Below are 24,693 nucleotides of genomic sequence, written 5' to 3'. Positions count from 1 at the left end.
AAAAAATCTGTAACAAGTGGTTTATCAGAGCTCATCATCGTTATGTTTCCTATAAGCCACTTCTTCCAGTATGAACAGAAAATTGGCTTTTTAGACAGGCAGGTAGACTACAATTTAATGGTGGACAGATGTCTCCAAATTTGTTAAGTTACTAGTTTTGTTATTTAAGACTGCAACTTGAAAACATTCTTTTTCTAAAAGAAGAGGTTTTTTTTTTTAAAAAAATACCATTTTCTTAATTATAGAAATTAAAAATTTCAATCCATTTAATTGAATTAATTTATTTTTTGTGGTACTGGGGATGAAACCCATGGCCTCGTGCATGCTCAGCAGGCACTCCACCACAGAGCTCCATCCCCAACCCCCAGGCCATTTTATTAACATTAGTTGTCCCATTGACACTTCTGTACTTGGCAAAATTAATAAATTCCAGTATGGGTTATGGAATGTTGGTTAGGGGTTTCTTTTTATAAACTTCAACTTGTCAAAATAATGGTCAAAGATTCGTACTTGGTAAACATTTTGAAATTGACTGCCAGTACCTAGAGAATGTCATTTTACTTTCTTATTATACGTTCAAATTATAATCTGGGTAATATGCTAATTTTTTTTCACCTAATATTTTCCAGCACCTAACAAATTCCCTGATTCAGTCACACTTCTATTCTCAACTCTGTACTTCTATGTAGGTGATACATACTTTCGCCATTGGTGGCGGTGTATGTCCTGGTCCTCTGCTAGTTGGGAATCTTGTTCAAGATTCACCTGAAGCTACCTCTGAAATCCTTTACTGACGTTGCCTGTGTTATAGTTATATGTGATTTTATATTGACCTCTAATTGTTTTGTGTACCTGTCTTGCTTATTCAACAAAGCTGGGCAATTTCACAGGTCAGGTTGGGGTCTGTTATGTCTCCTTTAAATCTCACTGGTAACATGTTAATTCTGGTATGATTTTTTTTTTTCTTGTACTGAGGATTGAATGCAGGGGTATTTTACCACTGAGCCACATTCCCAGCTGTCTTTATTTATTTTTTGTCTTTTCTTTTTTGGCTCTGGGGATTGAATCCAGAGCTTCACATATGCAAGGCAAATCCTTTACCACTGAGCTACATCTCAGTCCTTATTTTTTAACTTTGAAACAGGATCTCACTGACTTGCTGAGTCTGGCCTCAAACTTGTGATCCTCCTGCTTCAGCCTCCTGAATCTCTGGGATTACAGGTCTGCACCACTGTATCTGGCTTCTTGCTTGATTCTTAACTCTGGACAATTCTCATTCATTCAACCACTTTTTCTCCCCCTAATTTAAGTTTTCTATTTTATCAATTTTCCTGTGCACAATTTAAAGTCAAATACTTTCTAAGATTTATTATGAACATTGGTTCCTAGTTCCCTCCTCAACCCTATTTCACCTCTCTTCCTTCTTTAGAGACATTTTCAGCTTCTTAATTTTTATTTTTACTTTTGATGTTTAATCTCTTTAAATAAAATGCTTATATTACTACTTTAAACATCTTAAGCCAGGCATGATGGCACCTGCCTGTAACCTCAGCAACTAGGGAGGCTGATGTAGGAGGATCACAAGTTGGAGGCCAGCTTCAGCAACTTAGCAAGACCCTGTCTCAAAATTAAAGATAAAAAGGACTGGAAATGTAGCTCAGTGATAGAGCACCCCTAGGTTCAATCCTCAGTACCAATAATAATAATATAAAAATTGTAGGTATTATCTGATTATTTTATATTACCCTTGATCAGGATTTACCTCTTTCAGATCTTTTCACCCCCACTGCACACATGAACATTTCCTATACATTCATGTTTCTCAGTATAGTTTCATTACAATTTTAACTCAATAATTTGGCTATATAAATTCGTTCATAACTGTGCCAAGTTGAGCCACTGATAAGACATGACTAAAGAAATCATCAGGGAAGTGGAATATAGCTTTAAATATTTACCCAGAATTCTGTTTACATAGATAAACATGAGAAATTGTGAAACAGAGTTTAAAGGGACACAAAGGATACAAAAAGAATTTTCAACATATGCCAGGCTGACTTCAGCAAGAAGAAAATTAAAAGAATGAAGAAGAATTAAGTGTCGAGGAGATAATGTGGATTCAGGAAGAATGATCAAATGGCTTACAGGAAAATATATATATTTTTAATGCTCATATATTTATACAATGCTCATATATTATATTTTTAAGACTCAAGGTAAAATTTCTTTGGTAAGGTCTAAGACAGTTGACAAAGAAACCTTTAACACCACAGGATGTACTTCCATAATAATGAAGACAAACCTGGATGAGACCACTCTCTCTAAGAAGCCATGTTGAGCAAAGAAATTGGTAAACAGGTTGGTAAATTTAAATAACCAGTGACTGTTAAAAACAACCCACAAGAAGAATAGCAACAATGATCATGGGAAGGGGGAGAATAGAATTTAAAATATTATAGGGCCTTTCATGAAACATTAGGGCTGGGTCTAACATGGAATTAGAAGGTTCTAGATATCCTGAATTGTTCAGGAGGAGTCTAAACAGGTGATCACACTCAAAATAGTAAGGTCAAATTAAAATCTTTTATGAAAGGAACAGAAATAGGATATCTATTTTCCAAACAAATAGAAAATAGAAAGAAAAGCAAATATAGGAGATAGAACAATCAAGACAATGAAAAAAAAAGTCCACGTTTATTAATAGCAATAATAAATATAAATTGGTGGAGCTGGGTTTGTGGCTCAGCAGTAGAGCGCTTGCCTAGCATGTGCGAGGCCCTGGTTTGGATCCTCAGCACCACATAAAATAAATAAATAAAATAAAGATACTGTGTTCAACTACAACTAAAAAATAAATATTTTTTAAATAAATAAATAAACATAAATTGTTCAACATTCCTCATTAAAGGAGTTTTTTAGGTTAGACGAGAAAACAAATGCCAACCATTTGCTGTTTATAAGATACACATATAAAGCATAAAGATACAGAAAGGTGGAAAATAAACTGCGTGCAGTGGCTTGGGAGGCTGAGAGGCAGGCAGACTACAAGTTCAAAGCCAGCCTCAGCAATTTAGTAAGGCCCTAAGCAACTTAGTGAGATCCTGTCTCAGAATAAAAAAAAAAAAAATCCTTCACACAAAACGAAAAGAAAGGAGGAAAATAATTATTTTCCTTGACAATTAAGGTTTCTTGATGGCAGAGACCATTTTTCACCCCCTGACCAGTAGATTATTTTTACAGCGTCTATTTAGGCTCACAGCAAAATTGAGTAAGAAGCAGAGTTCCCATGAAAACCCCCTCCCTTCCCACTGGATCTCTACCACCACACCCCTCACTAGTTAGGTACATTTGTTCCAGTGAACCAACATTGGCACATCCACATCATTATTACTCAAAGCCCATAGTGTACATTAGGTGTCACTCTTTGTGTTTTATGTTTTATAATCTTTTGACAAATGTGTAATGATAATTATCCACATTATAGTATAGATTGTAGCATATTTGTACAGAAAAGTTTCTCTGCCCTAAAAGTTCCCGGTGCTTCACAAATTTGTTTTGTGAAGGATTGTAAAATAATTTTGATTTTTTAATAAAACTAGTAACCTGTTCTTAAAAGGGCTTTCCCAAGTGGGAGCCCTATGTGACAATCATCAAAGATCCCTGGGTAGAAAGTACATCATCCATCCAGTTAATAAGTCATAAGCTGATTTTAACAAAAGACTTCTAAGCCATTTATAGCTATAAACTATACCTGGATCCTCTGTATTCATTTTCTATTAAGAATAATTAATTACTCAAATCTTAGTGATTTTTGAATATTGATTATCTCCTAATTTCTATAGGTCGAGAATTTGGAAACAGATGTTTAGTTCTGGCTTAAGACTTCTCATAAGATTTCATTCAAGATCTTGGTTGGGGCTGCAGTTATCTGAGGAATTGATTGTTTCCAAAAGATTCACTTCCATCATGATTGGCTCATGTGGCTACTGGTTGGAGACCTCAAATCCTTCCCACATGGACCTCCCCAGTTGCTGTTTGAGTGTCACGATGACATGGCATTTGGGTTTCCCAAAGTGAGCAATGCAAGAGAGAACAAGAAAAGCAACGGAGTCTTTGTGACTCAGATTTTTAATGTCATATTCTATCATTTCTGCATTATCTTATTGGTTATACAGGTCAGTCCTATTTGGCATGAGCTAGGAGACTAGAATTACTGGGAAATCATTTTGGAGATTGACTACCACATTCTCAAATATGAACATCAAGCTAGTATTTAGAAAGCATAGAGGAAGCCAGGTGCGATGGCCCATACCTGTAATTCCAGCCGCTTGGGAGGCTGAGATAGGAGGGTCACGAGTTCAAAGCCAGTCTCAGCAATGGCGAGGTGCTAAGCAACTCAGTGAGACCCTGTCTCTAAATAAAATACAAAAAAGGGCTGGGGATGTGGCTCAGTGGTCAAGTGCCCCTGACCAATCAATCCCTGGAACCACCCCCCCCCCAAAAAAAAAGAAAAAGAAAAAAGAAAGAAAAGAAAGCATAGAGGAAATATTTTTAGAAAATAAAAGAATTGAGAATCTTATATTTTCATTTTCCTTGTCTTATATAATGACAATTCTTATTTAAATCAACATTTTAACTTTCCCTCAATTTCTACCTTTTCTTGATTTATTAAGCCTGAAGCCATTGAAAGTTATGAAAATGGGTGAAATTTAGAAGTTTGCGTACACTGATTGTCTAGAAATATTGTTGTTAATGACCACTCTGGTTTGAATATCTCAATATATCTGTAACTTGGTGTCTCATTTGAAATGCAAAATTCCCTTCATCCCTACAACAATTATCTTCATTTTATAGGTAGCTTTTCCTAAAGAAAAGGAAAAATTTTAGTAAAAATTTAGTAAATTAAAAAAATTTGTAAGTTAAAAAGTCTAGTAAAAACCAGGAAAATGTTTCATTTTTCTTGTCTTATCATTTTCTAATCTGAAATTTTTCCTGTAGTTTCATGAAATTAATGCCTTTAACATTTCCCATCCATACTAGAACCTTACTGGAAAGTGCTTTTATGATATTTCAAAGGAATGATGTATGAAAACCTGCCTATAATTGGCTAAATGGAGACATTAGAGAATCAAATACCTCTTCCTTTTCAAAGGGCTGCTTCCATAGGGCAATAGAAGCTTTGAAAAGTGGATGCAATTTTATGAAATTGGTGGCTTAGGATATGTTAAAATCTAGAAAGTAAACATTTGGTTTCAAATTGAGGTCTTAAAAGTAATGCTCCTTACTCATAGTGGCATTGTTTTAAAAAAGTTCAAGGGTAATTATTTTAAAACCATCATCCTGTGTTTAAATAAAAATCACAGAAATTTGATGTAGAATGTTAGAACTTAAAGCATGAAACTTGCCAGAATCTATTTAATATATATATTTTTAAATTTGAATTAAATTAGTGGATGCTGCCACCACCAAACCTCACTTGAGATAATCTATGTGGGTCGTTTGTCTCTCTGAGTGCTCATATGGTGTAATCTGAGAGAATTGCAAGTGCCTGGGGAACTTCATAGGACCATTTTACTTTGATAAGTTCATGGCTATGCACTCCTCTGGATCAGAGAACAAAGGAAGGGGCATTTTTTTTTTTTTTTCCAGAAGGTCACAGTTGTTTGCACCAAATGTCCCCTAGGTCTCATCAGTGTAAGGGTTCATCTCTAGATTCCTCAATTGTAGCCTGTTAATTGCTGAAGCAGCAGGATCTTCCTGTGCCTTCTCTGAAATAGGCTGGTGGAAGAAATCAGAGCCATTGTCTTTGGATTTTCTATCCTAGATGCAGTGGCCTCCCCATCCTTACCCAAAGCTTGGCCACTCTGTTGGGACTCAGTGAAGAATCCAGAGGATTGGGCTATTAAACATGGCATGCTCATTTCCATTACCTTCCTTTTATTTATTTATTTATTTTTTAAAGTTTTCGGTGGACACAACATCTTTATTTTTATGTGGTGCTGAGGATCGAACCCAGCGCCCCTCACATGCCAGGCGAGCACATTACCTCTTGAGCCACATCCCCAGCCTTCCTTGAGTCTTCTGCTGAACTATTAGAAACAAATATCTCTATTAGATGGAAGGGCTAAGCAGGTAGAATTTGCTGTTTGTAGTCGGTCATCTTTGTTACCACTTGTGGGGAACTGTTAGAGAATAATCCAGTATAGAAGGAAAAAGTCCAAAAATTGGAAGAGACTCATTTCTGGGCTAATGCCGGATAACTCTTAGATTTATCAATGAAATGAAAATGAGTAAATATTTCTCCCTTCTTGTGTTTAAGTAAAAGAAAAAAATTTTTTGGTGGTGCTGGGGGCCTTGCGCATGCGAGGCAAGCACTCTATCAACTGAGCTCTATCCCCATCCCTAAGTAAATTTGAATTAAGGTTTGGTCACTTGAAACCAAAAAAGAATCCTATTAAGGCACCATTATGAAATGAAAGTGTTGTTTGTAAAAACAAATGTTATCTCTTAAAATTTCCACCAACAATGAGAAAAGAATTTGATCATGTTCTTCATTAGTCAGTGGCTGGAAAAAAACCCATAGATTTCCAAAGTCAGTTCCTAGTCTGGATTTTTTGAGGTGCTATAAAAAGAATAGAAATAAGATTATACATGAAAATTGGAAAGAATCTAAGAATGGTTTGGGAGGAAAGACAGTGTAGAATCCAAGGACCACCAGTGAATAATATAAAGTGTTTTTCCTTGTTAAGGGAATTTCAAGAGTGCCATTTGGAGAAATGAGAGCTATGGATAGAGTAAGGACCACTTGCCTGGGTCAGCCTTAGGAGGGGCATTGTAGGGTGGAGATGGTAGGGATGAAAAGCATTTGACTATAATAACTTTGTCCTACATCTTATTGTCCTATGAGTTCATTCACAAAGTCTCAAGATTTTCTTAACTCCTAGGCCAGAGAGACTGTAAGAACCACATTAAAATAAAAGGAAAAATTTTAAGTTCTGAGCCTGATTTTTGCTTTTGTCTCATGGAGCAACATTTCTTCAAGTTTATGGTTTCTACTGAAATGCTAGAGCCAGTGATGTGGTGAGGGCCTTGGGGGAAACATAGTATTTTAGTCAGCTTTTTCATTACTGTGACCAAAAGACCAGAGAAAAACAATGTAGAGGAGAAGAGGTGTATTTTGGCTCAGTTTCAGAGATTCAGTCCATGATTGGCTGACTCCATAGCTCTGGGCCCAAGGTGAGGCAGAACATCATGGCGGAAGGGCATGGTGGAGGAAAGCAGCTCAGGACAGGGCAACAGGAAGCAGAGAGGGAGACAGAGGAGTGGGGGAGCTCTGCTCACCAAGGACAAAATATAAACCCCAAAGGCACACCCCAGTGACTTACCTCCTCCAGCCACTCCCCACCTGCCTACAGTTAGAACCCACTTAATCCATATCAGTAGATTAATCCACTGTTCAGGTTAAGGATCTCATAACCCAATCATTTCACCTGTGAAAGTTCTTGCATTGTCTCACACATGAGCTTTTGGGGGACACTTCATACCCAAACAATAACACATAGGGAAAGAAAGCATTTATATCTATGAGTGTGTGTGTGTGTGTGTGTGTGTGTGTGTGTGTGTGTGTGTGTGTGTTTGTATTGGAGGGTAGTCAGGTCATAAGAACTATTTATATGGTACTTTTAATCATTAGTCTCTTTGTTGGCAGGCACTTCAATGAACTGAGAGAGGGAGAGAAGCAGGTTTCTTGGCTCCTCAATTATAAACCAGACAGTGTTTCACAGAAGCAACGGGGAAAAGGAGGTGGCTTCACCTGCCTATGAGGTGCAAATACTCCAAGTTCAAGTTTAGAACACCCACAAATATTAATCCTCCCATGCCTGCTTCACCTTGGAAGAAAATGCTGACAACTGTGTCTCCTCAGTTTCATTTCTATCTATAAAATAGCCCTTTTGTGACATTTTCCCCTGAAAAGCTACACATATTCCGGGAAAGAGAGGAGAGATTAAAGATGAAGAAGATAAATTTCAAGAGACTATTCCCCCAGGCCCTTGAAAATAAAGGAGATGTTTTAGCAAGGCTTTCAAATAATACAAGCGTTGATAGCTAATTTGGGCAAAACAGGAAATAAGACAATCCCCAGGGAAAAAGGAGGGGGGAGTGGAGCGTCATGCAGGACGTCAAATTCTGGTGGGCAAATTCTCAGCCTCTGCCTCACTGTTCAACCCTGTTTCCTAACATCCTAAATTACTCAGAGCCACATTCAGTGGTGTTGTGTGAATTTGAGCAGTATATAACTGGGCTTATTTTTTATTCTCATTTTCAAACTTTGCTTTTGTGTCTGAGAGATGCAACAGATTCATAGGCCAGAATATATTTATATACAAAAATAGTCAGCATTTGTGCTCCACCTCAAGATGTCATTTGAATTACACTGGAAAAAGTCACGTGTTTAAAAATATGCATCTAATAAATCTGTTGTCATTCAGGAAAACAAGACCTGTTATTAGGCTAATGCATTGGCTGGCTCTTGGTTTTCCTGGTCAAGACCTCCAGGCATGTCAATTCAAAGTTTAGCTCTAAAACAAGCAGCCCTTTAGCTTTGGAAACCTTTTTTTTTTTCTCTTCTGTTGCTAGGTCCTCTAGCCCTGTTCAAGCACTGTGCATAATAGCTTCTTGGGAGGAATGACATTTAGAGCTCTCTCGATCTGTCAGCATAATATCCACGTTTTAAAAATCACATGTTATGTTAGTGAGGCCCTCTCTTTCCTGAAGTCGGAATTTTTCTGCTTTCAAGCCTGAAAATATATTCAAGGAACAATTTCAAAGTGACACTAGCATTTATGCAATTATTTTTGACTTAACCTATTAATTTTCCATGTCAAAAATGGCTTCTTTAATGGGCAAAATATAATATAAAAATAAATATGGATAAAATGCTGTCTTCTATGTCATTTCCCCAATGTGTCCCTTTCTAAGTAAGTTACTGTGAGTGCAAGTACATGATTGTTTACTGAGTAGACTGTTCTGCATTTTCTCTTTCTTTCAAGTATGTGGCAAGTAGTGGATGCTCATTAAATAACGGTTAGATGTTTGAATGAATTAATGAGTGTCTGATGAATCAGACCTGCCTAATTGTTTTATATTGAGCTCTACACCAACATACAAGTTTTGTATTTATTGGAAAGAAAATCTCTTTCAATTATCTTGAAGGGATAGCAAGATTGCTATGTATGGTTTTCATTTTAAAATTGCTTTATTATGAAAAATTTCAAACACAGCAACATTGAAAGAATTTGATGGTGAGTATTTGTATGGTATTGCCTAGATTCTACCATTTATATTTCACTATACTTGTTTTATCATCTATATCAATCCATCTTATTCTTTGATGCCTTTCAAAGTAAACTGAAGACGTGGATTTCAGCATGCATATTATCAATTAGAATCCAGATTTTCTCTTGTAAAATTTACATACAGTGAAATGCACAAATCTTAGGTATACATTCACTACGTTTTTTTAAAAAAATTTTAATGTATTTGTTCTAATAAGTCTCTGAGTTTTGATAAATACAAACCCCTATCAAAATATAGAACATTGTCATCATTCCAGAAAGTTCCTTTGGGCTCTTTCTTGGACAAACCCTCCCCTATTTCATACCCTCCCCTATAGCAGGAAACCACGGTTCTGATTATTTTCCATTATAGATGGGCTTTCCCCATTCTAATCTTTATATAAGTGGAATCATACAATAGATACACTTTTATGTGAGGCTTCTTTTTCTTAGCATGCTGTCTTGGACATTCACATATTTTGTGGTGTGCCTTGGAAGCTCATTCCTCCTATCATTGAGTTGTGTTCCATCACGTGAATGCACTTTGCTTGTTCGTTCTCTTATTGATGGACATCTGGGCTGTTTTTAGTTTCAACCATTAAAGATAATCTTTGTGTATTTGTCTTTTTGTGGACATACATTTTTATTTCTCTTGAGTAATGTCTAGGAGGAATTGTTAGATCACAGGAAAGGGGTACATTTGGTTAATAAGAAACTTTCAGGCTTTTTGCTGAAAAGGTTGTACAATCTTATAGTAACAACATATAATAGTTCCCATTGCCCCAAATCCTAGCTAACATCTGGTGCTGTCAGTCTTTTTCATTTTTTCCATATTGGTGGGTGTGTATGTTGCATTGTTTTTAAAATTTGCATTTCCCTGATGATTGGTGATGTTGAGTGTTTTTCTTGTGCTGTTTGGTCATTAGTATATGTTCTTCTGTGAAGTGCCTATGCAAATATTTACACACACACTGTGCATACACACACATACATACATGTTCTTCTTTTTTAAAAAATATTTATTTTTTAGTTATAGGTGGGCACAATATCTTTGTTTTATTATTTTATTTTTTGCAGTGCTGAGGATCGAACCCAGTGCCTCATGCATGCCAGGAGAGCACTCTACCACTGAGCCCAGCCCTGTTCTTCTTCTTCTTCTTCTTTATTTTTGGTACCAGAGATTGAACTCAGTGGCACTTAACCACTGAGCCATATCCCCAAACCACACACCCCCATTTAAAAATTTTACTTTGAGGGCTAGGGTTGTGGCTCAGTGGTAGAGTGCTTGCCTAGCATACGTGAGGCCCTGGGTTCAATCTTTAGCACTATATAAAAATGAAGTAAAGATATTGTGTTCACCTATAACTAAAAAAAATAAAATACATTTTTAAAAAAATTTTACTTTGAGACAGGGCCCCGCTAAGTTTTTTAGAGCCTTGCTAGGTTGCTGAGGCTAGCTTTAAACTTGTGATCCTTCCGTTTCAGCCTTCCAAGGCGCTGGGATTGTGGGTGTGTGCCACCACACCAGGTCATATTTTATTACTAAACATTAGGAGTTCTTTATATATCCTGGAGACCAGTCCTTTGTCAGGTATATGTTTCTGACTTTGGGATTTTCACTTTTATATTTGAAAGACCCCCGTCCAATGAAAGACCCCCGTATCCCTGTCCAAGGAGAATCACACGAAACACTGGCTGCAAAAGCAAGAGGTTGGTTTATTGGGACATAGGCGCCTGCGGGTGCCCAGCAGAACCTCAGCCGGAGCTTTGGTGAACTGGCACACCGGGCTTGGGGATACAGAGATTTTTATAGGGTTTGGGACAGGTTTCGCGGGCGCAGGAAGCAACAGGTTTCTTATTGGTTTGTTTAAATCTAGCATATAGGCCACCTAGGGGGTACAGGTCTGCATTCCAAAAACCACAGGTCTGCATTCTATTCTTTCTGTTCCTGCTTATCTGTTCCGGTTTATTCATTCATGCCTCAGGATTCGGGTGCTCTGTTCTTCCACCGGTTGTCCGGAGAGCATGCCTGGCGCCTGAACCTGTTTATGGCCTGTCTGGTATCTTGGTTTCATATCTTGGCCTTAGGTAACTAGGCTGACTGGGCTAGGGTCTTTCATATTGAGATTTTGAATCCATTTCAAACTAATTTTTTGTGTATGGTCTGAAGTAGGAGCTGATGTTCTTCTTTTTTCTTTTTCTTTCCATATCAATATATAATTATTTCAGCTCCATTTATTAAAAAGATTATTCTTTTCCTATTGGATTCATGGCATCATTATTTTAAAAAATCGGATGACCATATGTTGGGGATGGTTCAATTTCTAGACTGTATTGTGTTAATCAGTCTACTTGTCAATCATTATGCCAGTACCATACTGTCTTGAGAGCTTTAGCATTGTATTAAGTTATGAAGTCAGGTAGTATGCTTTAAACTTTATTCTTTTTTTTTCTTTAATACTGGGGATTGAACCCAGGGGCACTCTACCACTGAGCCACATACCCAGCCCTTTTTATTTTTTATTGTGAGACAGGGTCTCCCTGAGTTGCTTAGGGCCTCACTAAATTGCTGAGGTTAGCTTTGAACTTGCAGTCTTCCTGCCTTAGCCTCCCCAGTTGCTGGTATTACAGGCATGCGCCACTGCACCTGGCCACTCTGTTCCATTTTAAAAAAGTTGTTTTGTCTACTATCTGTCCCTTGATTTTTTGTGTAATTTTAGACTTAGCTTTTCAATTTCTACAAAATCAATGCAGAGTTTGATTGGAATTGTATTGCCTCTCTAAATCAATTTCAGGAGAATTGACATGTTAATGATAATTAAATCTTCCAATCTCTGAAATGGTATAACACTACATTTATTTAGATCTTCTTTAATTTCTCTTAACAATGCTTGCTTTTTTTTTTAAGTGTAGAGGCTTTGAGAGTCTACTATGTTTATTATGTTATAGATATAGACATTATGTTATATACTACAGAACATAGCACACATACTATATAGACATATATTATAGGCTATGTTGTCTGTTACACTTTATGCATTTCATTATATGTTAGAATTATTCCATTTTTTGGCGCTATAAATGGAATCAATTTTAAAATTCATTTTCCAATTATTTGTGACCCTAATTGATTTTTCATATTAATTTTGCATCTTGCAGCTTTACTAATTTCACTTATCGGTTCTAGCATTTGTTTTGTAGATTCTTCTGGCTTTTATACATCAATAATCATGTCACCAGCAAGTATAGACAAATCTTTCCTCCTTTTATTCCTTTTTACTTTTTCATTTTACCTTATTGAACTGGTTAGGACCTCCTGGACAATATTGAATAGAACTAATGATGGTGAGCAACCTTGCCTTTTAATAGTCTTAATGAGAAGACATTTAGACTTTCACCATTAAATCTAATAATAGTGGCAGGTTTTTAAAAGATGTCCTTTATCAGGTTGAAGAGTTTCCCTTTTATTCCTAATTTGCTGAGAGTTTGCATGATAAATTGGTATTGAATAATTTTCTGCATCTATTTAAATTATCACGTAGTTTTTCTCCTTTGTTCTGTTCATATGGTAAGTCACATTGATGGCTTTTAAAATGTTAAACCACTTGAGATAAATCCTGTTTGGTCATTGTATATTATACTTTTGATATTTTTGTTGAATTTAATTTGCAAATATTTTGTTAAGAGGCGTGTGTGTGTGTGTGTGTGTGTGTGTCTATGTTCATGAGGGATTGTGTGTATAGGTTTATTTTTTTGGACTTCCTTTATCAGCTTTGGTAATCAGGCTGGTGAGGGCAACACAAAATGAATTGGGTAGCATTCTCTTGCCCTTTATTTTATATTCTTGGAAAAGTTATTGGTTTTAGTTTTGAACTATTTAAATCTATTTAGTTTCTCTAAGATGTAGGGCTATTCACTCTCACAAATCCTACAGACATGACCTTCAAGATATATATCCAGAATCTCATCTCTTCTTATCACCTCCTTGGCAACCTTCTTGGACCAAGCACCACAGCCACTTTCTTTACTGTAGTAACCACCTTACTGGACTTTTTTCTTCTGCCCTTGCTCCTTATAGTCTATTCTCAGTAGAGTGGACAGTGTGCCTCTTAATGAAGGTCAGATTGTGTCATTATACAAGACTCTTACTGGAGTAAAAGTGAAAAAAAAAAAAATCTTTGCAGTGGTCTATAAATTTCTGCATGATCAAGCACTGCTCTGACCCTCTCACCCCACATTCATCCATTTTCCCTCTTACTTAATCCTCCCCACATGGTCCTCCTGGCTGTACTCTGACCTGGTCAAGCATACTTTGCCCCAGGGCCTTTTCACATGCTTTCCCTTCTCCTTTGCATACATTCTTTCAAATATCTACAAGTCTTGCTCTTTCATCTCTTTCAAGTTTTGCATAAATGTCATCTTCTCAGTGAAGCCATCCCTGAATACCTTATTTAAAATTACAAGTGTCCCCTGTATTCCCTGTCCTTTCTCCCTTTTCCCTTGTTCCCTATGCACTTGTGACTTGGTAATGTACAATATACTGTTTACTTACTTTATCTCTCATCTCAACAAGTGACACAAGAGCATGGATCTTGGGTCATTTTATTTACCTTTGCTATTGCAAAGAAGGTGGTAGTTAATATCTTTACACATATGTCCCTATACATTTGGGGTTGACCTATGCAACATCCACCCCAGCTTCTCCTTTCTCAATAGTACCCAGGTTTTCTCTGTGCCTTGGGAAAGATAGTACATCTTTATCTCTGGGGGCAGATCCTGATTGAGTTAAGCTCTGTGACAAAATTTTTGGCTCAGACATACACCTATGCCTCAATCCAGTCCAATCAGGGTCTAATTATTTTTGCTTGGAACATCGACACTAAATAATGATTTCTATACCCTACAATACAGGTAGCCCCAATTGAGACTAGGACTCTATAATGACCATTATGGAAACCTTTGTTTGGATAAAATGAGACCTCGAACTCAGTGGAGAAGAGAGAATCTTGATGACATTGTTGGGTCACTGGATCACCCAACCCTAAAGTCCAGCTAAGGCAGATGTTGTTGCTGCTCACCCATATCCACTGTCTCTTCCATTCCAGTGCACACTGGCCTGACTTCTGTCAGGACTGAATCTGTTGTGGGGGGGTGGGGATGTGGGGGTGTGGAGGAGTGGGTATGGGGTGGCAACACTACTGAAGTCTTCTTTTGCCACACAGCAGAATGGAATTAATGTTCCTCAAGGGCAAGTCTCAACTCTGTACCACTAAGATGGAGCACCTCTGTGACGTGTTTACACTGGTTTTAGGGTCTCCCTAGTGGATTTCAGGTCTAGTTGTGCACAGTGGAAATAATATGTCCTGTATCAACTGTCTTATCCTTATCTCACTTTTCTTCTCTCTCATGAGCATTTTCTTCATCTCCCCACATACAGCCCAAATTATGAACCATTTTATGTCTGAAATTTCAAGTCTGTAAACTAGCAAACCTCTATTGTTTAAGCCAGATTGCGTTGATTTTCTGTTATTTGCTAGAAAAAGGGTCCTAATTGATACAAATATATTATGCGAGCATATTCAAGCAGTGAGTATTTTGGGGCTAAAAGGTATGTACATTTTACATTGGGACAGACATTCTCCTCCAGAATGGTTATACCAATTTGTAATAGATTTATCTCTTTACAAAATAATTCTTGCTGTAGTTACCTAGATCTTTCTCTTTCCCTTAGAAAATTGCCCAATGGTAATGAGCACTAATGTGAATTTGAATAAACTAGCGTTTTTTAGGATCTTCTTAACCTATCCTAGGAAGTTACCCCATCAATTATGCTCTGCACATAGCTGAGGATTCTCTAAGGCAACCCAACATAAAAACAGTCTTTTCCTTTTTGTGGAGTTTCTTGTTTGCTTACTATCAATACAACTCTGTGGGAGTTATCTCCCCATTAATAGCTTTAGTTTTACAGCTGATCATTGATTCAACATTGTAGCTGTGTTGAATTGGACTATTGATTGATTTCACGTGGGGTGAGCAAGGAACGTTAGCATCATCTTAAATTCCCTTGCAGGCTGAGTTGTCGTTCTCCCCGCCCCCACCACGCCATGTAGTAATGTTACCATAAAGAATATTGACAGGAATACCTCCCCTCACGAGAGACTGGGTTTCTTGGCTTTAAAAACAAAACAAAACAAAAAACCTACCCTATAGTATGACTAATGATCTAAATACCACAAACTTTAAAAGTATAAATAATGTCTTTGAGCCAAACATAACGACCTCAACCTTTCTGATAGAAATAGACAATCTGTTCTGAGCATCCCTTAGTTCAGGCCCATGGGTACCATTTTGAACGCGCCATGTTTAAAGCCTCTAACTCGGCTGACTCTTAGATCTCTTGAGAAAGTGAACTAGTGTCTTTCATCCCTCTCTCATCTCTTTTGCCTCTTTGAAATCATCTTTCCCAGAGCAAGCATTTGACACACTTTAGAGTAGAACTTTTCCCTGATCATATCTCTTCCCTGTGAAATCCCATTGACAATTTCAGGGAGATGAAAGGGAGAGATTGGGGGTTTAGTACCTTTAAGAAGAATACTACAGAGAAAAAGAGACAAAAGATTTGCTTAATGGGCCAGCACTGGCAATTTTGGTAAGTATTCTCTGCCCACTTGAACAGGGATGTGTCTTTTGCAAATTTTTCAAGTGTCACGTAAAAGTAAATTAGGTCAATCTGGATGATAGAGCTGTTGAAGTTTTCTGTATCCTTATTGGTTTTCTTTTAATTCTTTATTGAGAAAAGAGTGGGCAAAAATTCTGAGTATTAATATGGATTTGTCTATTTCTCCTTATACTTCTATCAGTTTTTAATGTTATAATTTTGTTATTAGGTGCACACAACTTTATGATTATCATGTCCTCTTATTGAATTCAACTCTATGAAATGACTCTCTTTACTGCTATTAATATAATTTTCAGTGGAATCTACTTTGTCTTATCTTAAAAATATGCAAGTTCCTATTTCTTTTTTTAAATTAGAATTAGCATAATATTTCTTTTCTCATCTTTTTATTAAATTTTGGTAGTGGAGATTGAACCCAGGGCGCTTTACTACTGCGCTACTATCCCTGGCCCCCCTTACTTTTTTCTTTTTTTACTTTTTATTTTGAGACAGGGCCTTGCTCAATTGCTTTGGGCCTTGCTAAATTGCTGAGGCTGGCCTTGAATTTGTCAATTCTCCTGCTTCAGCCTCCCAGGTAGTTCATATTATAGGCATGCACTACTGTACCTGGCTGTAGGTTTCTTAAAAGTAGCATATAGTTAGGCCTTGTTTTTCTCATCCAGTCATACAATTCCATATTAGTTGGGTGCAAACACTAAAAATCATTTAAATTTAACATTTTATTAGTTATCTATTGCAGCAGAATAATATCACCACAAACAATACGTAAAAACAGCACACATTTATTATCTCACTGTTTTGGGTGTGTGTCAGGAATTCAGGCATAGTTTAGATGGGTCCTCTGCTTCAGAATGTCACCAGGTTTCCACAAAAGTGTTAGGCAGGAGTGAAGCTCAATGGAGATAGAATTCATTTCCAAGCTAATGTGGTTGTTGGCAAGATTCCGTTTTTTGCATGCACCAGAATGAGGGCCACTCTTAGTTCCTTGCCACATGGACTTCTTTATTGGATCTGGGAAGGGAGCCTGTCAATAGAGAAAGTTCACTTGCAAAATGGAAGTTGCATTCTTATGTAACAATCCATCATCAAAACGGAAGTTACATTCTTATGTGACAATCTATCACCATTACGGTAGCCTATTAATTAGAAGCAAGTCAAAAATCCCACCTACACTCAAAAGGAGAGAATTACATAAGGACATGAATACAAGGAGGTAGAGATAATTGGAGGTCATCTTGTATCTCCCTTACTTGTTATAGATATGATTGAGATCATATCTACCATTTTACTAGTTATTTCCCATTTTCCCACCTGTTATTTTTTCCCATTTCTTCTTTTGTTTCTATTGCTTGAATTAGTTCAATGATTTTTATGATTCCATTTTATCTCTTTTGTAGCTTTTTATCTATAAATTTTGTTGTGTAATTGTGGTGGTTACTTTACAATTTCTAGTATAGATCTTTAATTTATCACGATCTACTTCAAATGATATTGTCCTACTTGGTACAGAGTATAAGGACCTTACAACACTAATATTGTTTCTCCCCTTCTAGCCCTTGAACTATTATAAATTTTATTGCCACATATATTATTAACCTCATGATACATTCTTCTTCTTATTTATTTATTTATTTATTTTGGTACCAGGGATTGAACTCAGGGACACTTGGCCACTGAGCCACATCCTCAGTCCTATTTTGTATTTCATTTAGAGACAGGGTCTCACTGAGTTGCTTAGCGCCTCGCTTTTGTTGAGGCTGGCTTTGAACTCTCGATTCTCCTGTCTCAGCCTCCCGAGCTGCTGGGATTACAGGTGTGTGTCACTATGCCTGGCTTCTTATTATTTTTTCTTTAAGTGGCTAATCATCTTCTAAAAAAGACTTAATTAATGCAAAAATTTCTTTAAATTTATCCATATAGTTATCATTTCAGTGATGATCTTTTGTTTGGATCAAGATTTTTTGTTATAATTTTCTTTCTTTAATATTTGTTGTATATTGGACTGCTTTTTTCATCTTTTGTATGACTAAAAAAAGTATTTTTCATCCATTTATTTCATTTTTCTGTGTATGAAATTCTAGGGTGACAGCTTTTTTTCCAGTGTGTTAGAGATGTTATTTCATAGCTTGCATTGTTTCTCTTGTGAAACTTGCTATTATTGTTATTTTTATTCCCCTATATTTAATATGTAATTTTTTTCTTCTGGTGCTTTTATTGTTTTCTATTTAGCATTGATTTTAAACATTTTGGTTATGACATGTCTTGCTGGTTTTTTTTGTTTGTTTGTTTGTTTCTTTCTTGTACTTTGTTAAGCTTTGTGAATCTGTAGGCTTATAGTTTTCATCAATTTTGAAAAATGTTGCCCATAATTTCTTCAAATATCTTTTCTGTCCTCCCCATCCTTCCTCCTATTTGGAGATGACTATTGCATATTATTCATACACTTGAAGTTGTTTTATAGAACACTAATGCTTGCTGGGTGTGGTGATGCACCCCTGTCATCACAGCAGCTCAGGAGGCTGAGGCAGGAGGATAGCAAGTTGGAGGCCAACCTCAGCAACTTAGCAAGGCCCTAAGCAACTTTGCAAGGCCTATCTCAAAATAAAAAGGGCTGAGGATATGGCTCAGTGGTAAAGCACCCGTGGGTTTTATCCCCAGCACACACACACAAAAAAACAACAACAGAACCACACACTGATGCTCTATCTTTCCCTCTCTTTGTTTAATTTGTTTGTTTAATTTTTTATCGTTTCCTATTGCTAAATCTTCGGGCTTACTAAAATTTTATTTCACAGTATCTACCCTGCCATTAATTCAATTGAGTCTTTTTAAAATCTCAGACATTGTAATTTTAATCTCTAATTGTTTACACTGGATATTTTTCAAATCTTCTACTTAACATGTTTAATCATTCCTTTACATTTTAAACATATGGTGGGATACAGTTCTTTTTAATCCTCGTATTTGTGTCATTTCTGGATTAGTTTTAATTTATTGGCTTTCTTCTCATTTTGAGTCATTTTCCTGCTTCTTTAAATGCCTAGTGTTTTTTTTTTGTTGTTGTTGTTGTTTTTTTTTTTTTTTTCTTTGACTGGGATAGTAGAACCCAGGGATGTTTTACCACTGAGCTACATCCCCACTCCTTTTTATTTTTTATTTTGAGACAGGGTCACATACACTACTGAGGCTGGCCTTGAATTTGCAATCCTCCTTCCTCAGCCACCTGAATCTCTGGGATTACAGGCATATGCTACCATACCTGGCACCTGATAATTTTTTTTACTAGATGCCAGACATTGTGAAACTTACTTTGTAGGATGTTATGTACTTTGAATTCCTATAAGTATTCTTAAACGTGGTTCTGGGGTGCAATTAAGTTACTTAGAAGTAGTTTGATGCTTTTGGGTTTTGATTTTAAATGAGATCAGAACATTCTATGGTCTAGTGTTATTTTTCCCATTACTGGGACGAAATTCTTTTTCGTATTCTGCCCAATGTCTTATGACTTATGTTTTCCATTTTAGGAATGTCATTTTAGGAATGGCACTATTCTCGGCCCTATGTGATCTCTGGGAAGTTTTCCCTTTAAACTTCTCTGATTTGCATGTGCTAGTCCATAGTCAGTTGAATTGTAAGGGGACCTTCAGATATCCAGAATTTTCTTTCTGTGCAGGTGTCTCCTCTTTGGTATTCTGTTCCACTTTTGCTACTGTGACCTCCCTGGCTTCCCAGCTCTGTTTTCAATTCAGGAGTCTATCAGGAATATCCTGGCTTTTTTTTTTTTTTTTTTCTGCACAGGAAACTGAGAAAATCATAGGACTTATTTCATTTGAAATCATTGTCATTCTTTGCCTGGTATCCAATGTCATAAAACTGGTTTTTATACATTTTGTCTATTTTTAGGCATTTCTAGCAAGAAAGCAAATCTCGTGCTGTAGTGTCCCCCAAAAGCTCACATGTGAGACAATGCAAGAAGGTTTGGAGGAGAAACGATTGGGCTATAGCCTTAACCTTATCAGTGCGTGGTAACTAGAGGCAGGTGGGGTGGGGCTGGAGAAAGTGGTTCATTGGAGGCATGGCTATGAGGTATATATTTGTATCTGGAGAGTGGAATCTCTGTGCTTTCTGATCATCATGTGAGCTGCTTCCCTCTGCCACACTCTTCTGCCATGATGTTCTGTCTCACCTTGAGCCCTGAGGAATGGAGCCTGCCGACTGTGGATTGAGACATCTGAAACTGTGAGCCCCCAAATAAACTCTTCCTCCTCTACAGTTGTTCTAGTTCAGCCTTTTAGTTGCAGCAGTGAAAAAGCTGACTAAAACAGTGCCTCTTTTTTTTTTTTTTTTTGTAAAAAACCTTTATTTTATTTATTTGTATGTATATGGTGCGGAGAATCAAACCCAGTGCCTCCTGCATGCTAGGCAAGAGCGCTACCAGTGAGCCACAACACCAGCCCCCAGGTGCCTCTTTTTCTATTTTAGATAAGTCTAAATTCCTTTTGCTTTAAAATCTCTGCATGCAATCAATTAATAGTTGAGTTGACTTTTATATATGGTTTATATTCTTGAGAAATGGGTCTATGTCTTAGATTGGCTACCTTTAGAAATACACCTTGAGATGTAGATTCTTTTGCAAATGCCTTATTGAGGAACTATTTTCAGGCAAAGGGGATTGAGGAAAGCAGGGCAAGACAGTGAAGGAGGCAAACAGGGTATGATTTCAGCCTGATCCTGTGGTGGAGCTCCAGAGTACAGTTGCAATACAAAGTTGGTTCTACCTTTAGGCAAGGGTAATGATGCAAGAGTTTTTGTACAAACTTGTTACTACATTAATGAATATAAGCTTCCTCTTATAGGGTATGACCTCTCTGGTGACAACCCCAAATTAGACAGTGACAATTTTCTAGAGAGGAGGACAGCTGTGAGTCATTAGCCGCCAGCACTCATAGCATCTGAAGGGTCTGAGTAAAGGGATCGGGGCAGAACAACATCTCCTGTATTATTTTATGATTTTTTATCTCCCAAATGCCTTCAACTTGGTACATATTCTGCACGTGAGTGCCTTACAGTGTAGCACTTCCACAGTATCACATTTCCAAGGAACAAATTATCTCATATGGGTACATTTTTTTATGTATTGAAGATTGCACTTGTAAATGCTTTTTGATGGGACTGTTTCTAAAATGTGTCACGTATTATCCTTATACAGCACAGAGAAGATAAGATCAAAATGATTTTTCCATGATGACTCAGGATGGCAATTTAGGAACCTTAAATACTTTGCTGGGGTGCAAATCAATAGGATTATGCTTTCTAAATCTTCAGGTGAATTTTGGGAGCCATTGAACAAGACAGCATGCTGGGCTGTCAGCTATCAGCTGTCACAGCTCTTAATAGTACACTGACTTCTTGCAAGTTTCTTCAACTTCAAACCTCTGTAGTCTGAGAAGTCTGATGATTAAAGGTGTCAGGTTGGTGAGAAAATAAGCTCCAAGTTATGTCCCAAAGATCTCTCCTAGAGTGGATTACAGGGCCTTACTGCCTTGGTAATCAACAGATGATGTATCAGGTGCTAAAACACTCTTGTGCTTGGTTCTCATTTGTGGCCTTGTTCCACACCCTGGGGTGCTCTAAATTTCAGCAACTGTGGGAACAATGTATTCAGAATCTGTTTTGTTTTGTTTTGGAACTGAGGGTTGAACACAGGGAAGCTTAACTACTGAGCCACATCCCCAGATCTTTTTTATTTTTTATTTAGAGACAGGGTCTGGCTGAGTTGCTCAGGGCCTTGCTAAATTGCTGAGGCTGGCTTTGAACTCCCCATCCTCCTGCCTTAGCCTCCGAAGTGCTGGAATTACAGGTGTGTGCCACCACACCTGGCTAGAATTTATTCTTTATTAATTGATAATTGACAATCAAGATGAGAGAAATAGTTAACTGGACAAATTTCATCCTTAGCGGTGTTAAGAAATTGAAAAAGATTGCTTTTATTAATTTTCTGGCTTAAAATTTTAAAAGTGTTGTTTTTATAGTCTGAGATTTGGGAAGATTAGTGAAGAAATAGAATGAAGTATAAGAAAAGGAGATTAAGTTTGCATTCGGTGTTTCATTTTCTCCGAGACATTTTTCTTTTCTTTTTTCCAAAATGACAATGAATTCAGCAGTACATTCTATGTGGTTAACAGCAGCTTATTTGTGTCTCTGTATTAACTGGAAGCTGAAAATGGAGAGTATTCTAATACCTAGAGACGATTTTCTATATGATGTAAGAGATGATAAGGGAACTGAATATGAGTTGAGGGGTGAATGTTGGGATCTATTGAGTTTGGCATAGTGATATTTTGGGGTCAGCTCCATGAGAACAAATTATATGGATCTCTTTCTTTTCCTCTTTTTTTCTTTTTTGCACTGGAGATTGAACCGAGGGCCACTTGACCACTAAGTCACATCCCCAGCCCCTTTTTAAAAAATATTTTATTTAGAGACAGGGTCTTGCTGAGTTGCTTGATGCTTCATTGAGGCTTTGAACTTGTAATCTTCCTGCCTCAGCCTCCAGAGCTGCTGGGATTACAGGCATGCGCCATTACCACCACACTCAGCTTCACATACATTTTGGAGTTGTGATATTTTCAGTTTACAATGGACTTCTTTGGATATGATCACATTGTAAGTCAAGGAGAATCTGTAATATTTAATATATATAATTAATGATTGAATACTTACTATGTTCTAGGCACAGAACTGGCAAGTTACAAAATTACCTAATTTTGTTGTTGTTTTTGTTATTTGTTGTACTGGGGATTGAACCCCGGGTGCTCTACCACTGAGCCACATCCCCAGCTGGTTTTACTTTTTATTTTGAGACAGGGTCCCACTAAATTGCCCAAGCTGGCTTCAAACTTGTAATCCTCCTGTCTCAGCCTTCTGAGAAGCTGGGATTACAAGTGTGCACCACTGTGTCTGGCCAGTAGGGTCTAATTTAACCTCTACCAACATCGTATAAATTGTGATCTCAGTTTTACCAAAAAAGAATCAACAATAAGGAGTTATGTGATTTGTGCCAGTTCACACAGCTAGTAGGTGGCAGAGGCTGGAATTTGAACAAGGTTCTTCTGTCTGCAAAGCCTTCTCTTCTCCACATGCCAAACTGCCTCCATCAATATGGCATTAGTAGGCTCAGCTTGCACCCAATGGGGGAAACATTTGCTTAATTTAAAAATACTTTGGAAAAATCACTAAGCAGAAAAATGAGACCTTCCTCTTAAACCATAGTGCTTCTTTCTGTAGACACCTATACAGGAAAACAGCCTGCGGTTAACAGCAGTTAGCTTCATGCAGCTGCAATATTCCCTTGATCTTGCAAGATTCCTGCTGTGTCACATTGCATTGGTCCTGCTGGGAAAATTTACTGATCAAGGGTTGATCGCCCCACTGATAACCCTCCATCTATCAATTTGGTTCATGTGTGTCTTATTCATTTATGTGGTCTACAGGAAAGAAATTTGACATAGCTTCTGTTTGCCTTATAGGAAAGCAAGTTGTGTCAGCTTTTCATCCCTATGACCAAAGTACCTGACAATAACAACTTGAAGCAAGATAAGTTTTATTTTTGCTCAGTTTCAGTGGTTTCAGAACCACTAAAAAAACTGGTAGGTTGGCTTTACTGGGGCCTGAGGTAAGGCAGACCACTATGGTAGAAGGGTGTGGTAGTTGGAAAGCTGCTCAGCTCATGGCAATTGGGAAGGTAGGGGAGGTGGGGGAGGAAAGAAAGAGAGAGGGAGAGAGAGAGAGAAAGAGGGAGAGAAAGGAGCCTGGAACAAGATATAGTTTCTAGGGACACACCCCCCAGTGACCTATACTTCCTCTAACTAGGCCCCACCTACCTACAGTTTCCATCCATAAATCCATTCAAATGATTAATTTACCAAATGGATTAATCCAGTGATGAAGCTAAAACCCTTATGATCCAGTCATTTCCAATCATTTCCTAAAAGACACACCCCTGGACAGTACTTCATTGGCGTTCAAACCTTTAAGTACCAGACTTTGGGGGACATTCCAGATTTAAACCATAACACAACTTTTTGGGTAAAGTTTTGTCTACAACTGTATTCATATGTGTGCCTGTGTGTGTGTTTGTGTGTGTGTGCGCGTGCGCATGCTCATGTGCATGCTTATTAATCCCTAGTTTATAATAGAAATTCTTTTTTAATTGTGTTTCTCCGCCCCCCCCCTTTTTTTTAGTCCTAGGGGCTGAACAGAGGTACTTTACCATTGACCTACATCCCCAGCCCTTTTTGTGTTTCATTTTGAGGCAGGATCTCCTTAAGTTGTGCAGGGCCTCACTAAATTGCCAAGGCTGGCCTCAAACTTGTGATCCTCCTGCCCCAACCTCCCCAATCACTGGATTATAGTTGTGGGTCATTAGCTAGCTCAGAAACTCTTCTTTAAAGAAAAATGTTCATGGATACAGTGTAACCTTAAAGTCACATACCATAACTCAATTCTTTTTTGAAACTGAGAAATACACCCCCTGAAGCTAGCTGATTAGTTTCAATTTGGATTGTTTTCTTCTTTTTAAAAAATATTTATTTAATTGTAGATGAACACACAGCATCTCTATTTATTTTTATGTGGTGCTGAGGATTGAACCCAGTGTCTCACACATAGGAGACAAGC

The 24,693-nt window shown here is 37.4% G+C and overlaps 1 long non-coding RNA gene across 2 annotated transcripts in view; it reads left to right on the top strand.

The window, feature by feature from the left end:
* LOC144371791 (uncharacterized) overlaps positions 1-24,693 on the top strand; it is a 156,808-nt gene that overhangs the window by 106,298 nt on the left and 25,817 nt on the right. The window lies entirely within an intron of this gene.

This window comes from Ictidomys tridecemlineatus, chromosome X, assembly GCF_052094955.1.
Source record: "Ictidomys tridecemlineatus isolate mIctTri1 chromosome X, mIctTri1.hap1, whole genome shotgun sequence".
Taxonomy (NCBI): Eukaryota; Metazoa; Chordata; class Mammalia; order Rodentia; family Sciuridae; genus Ictidomys; species Ictidomys tridecemlineatus.
This window is presented reverse-complemented; position numbering and strand designations above follow the sequence as displayed.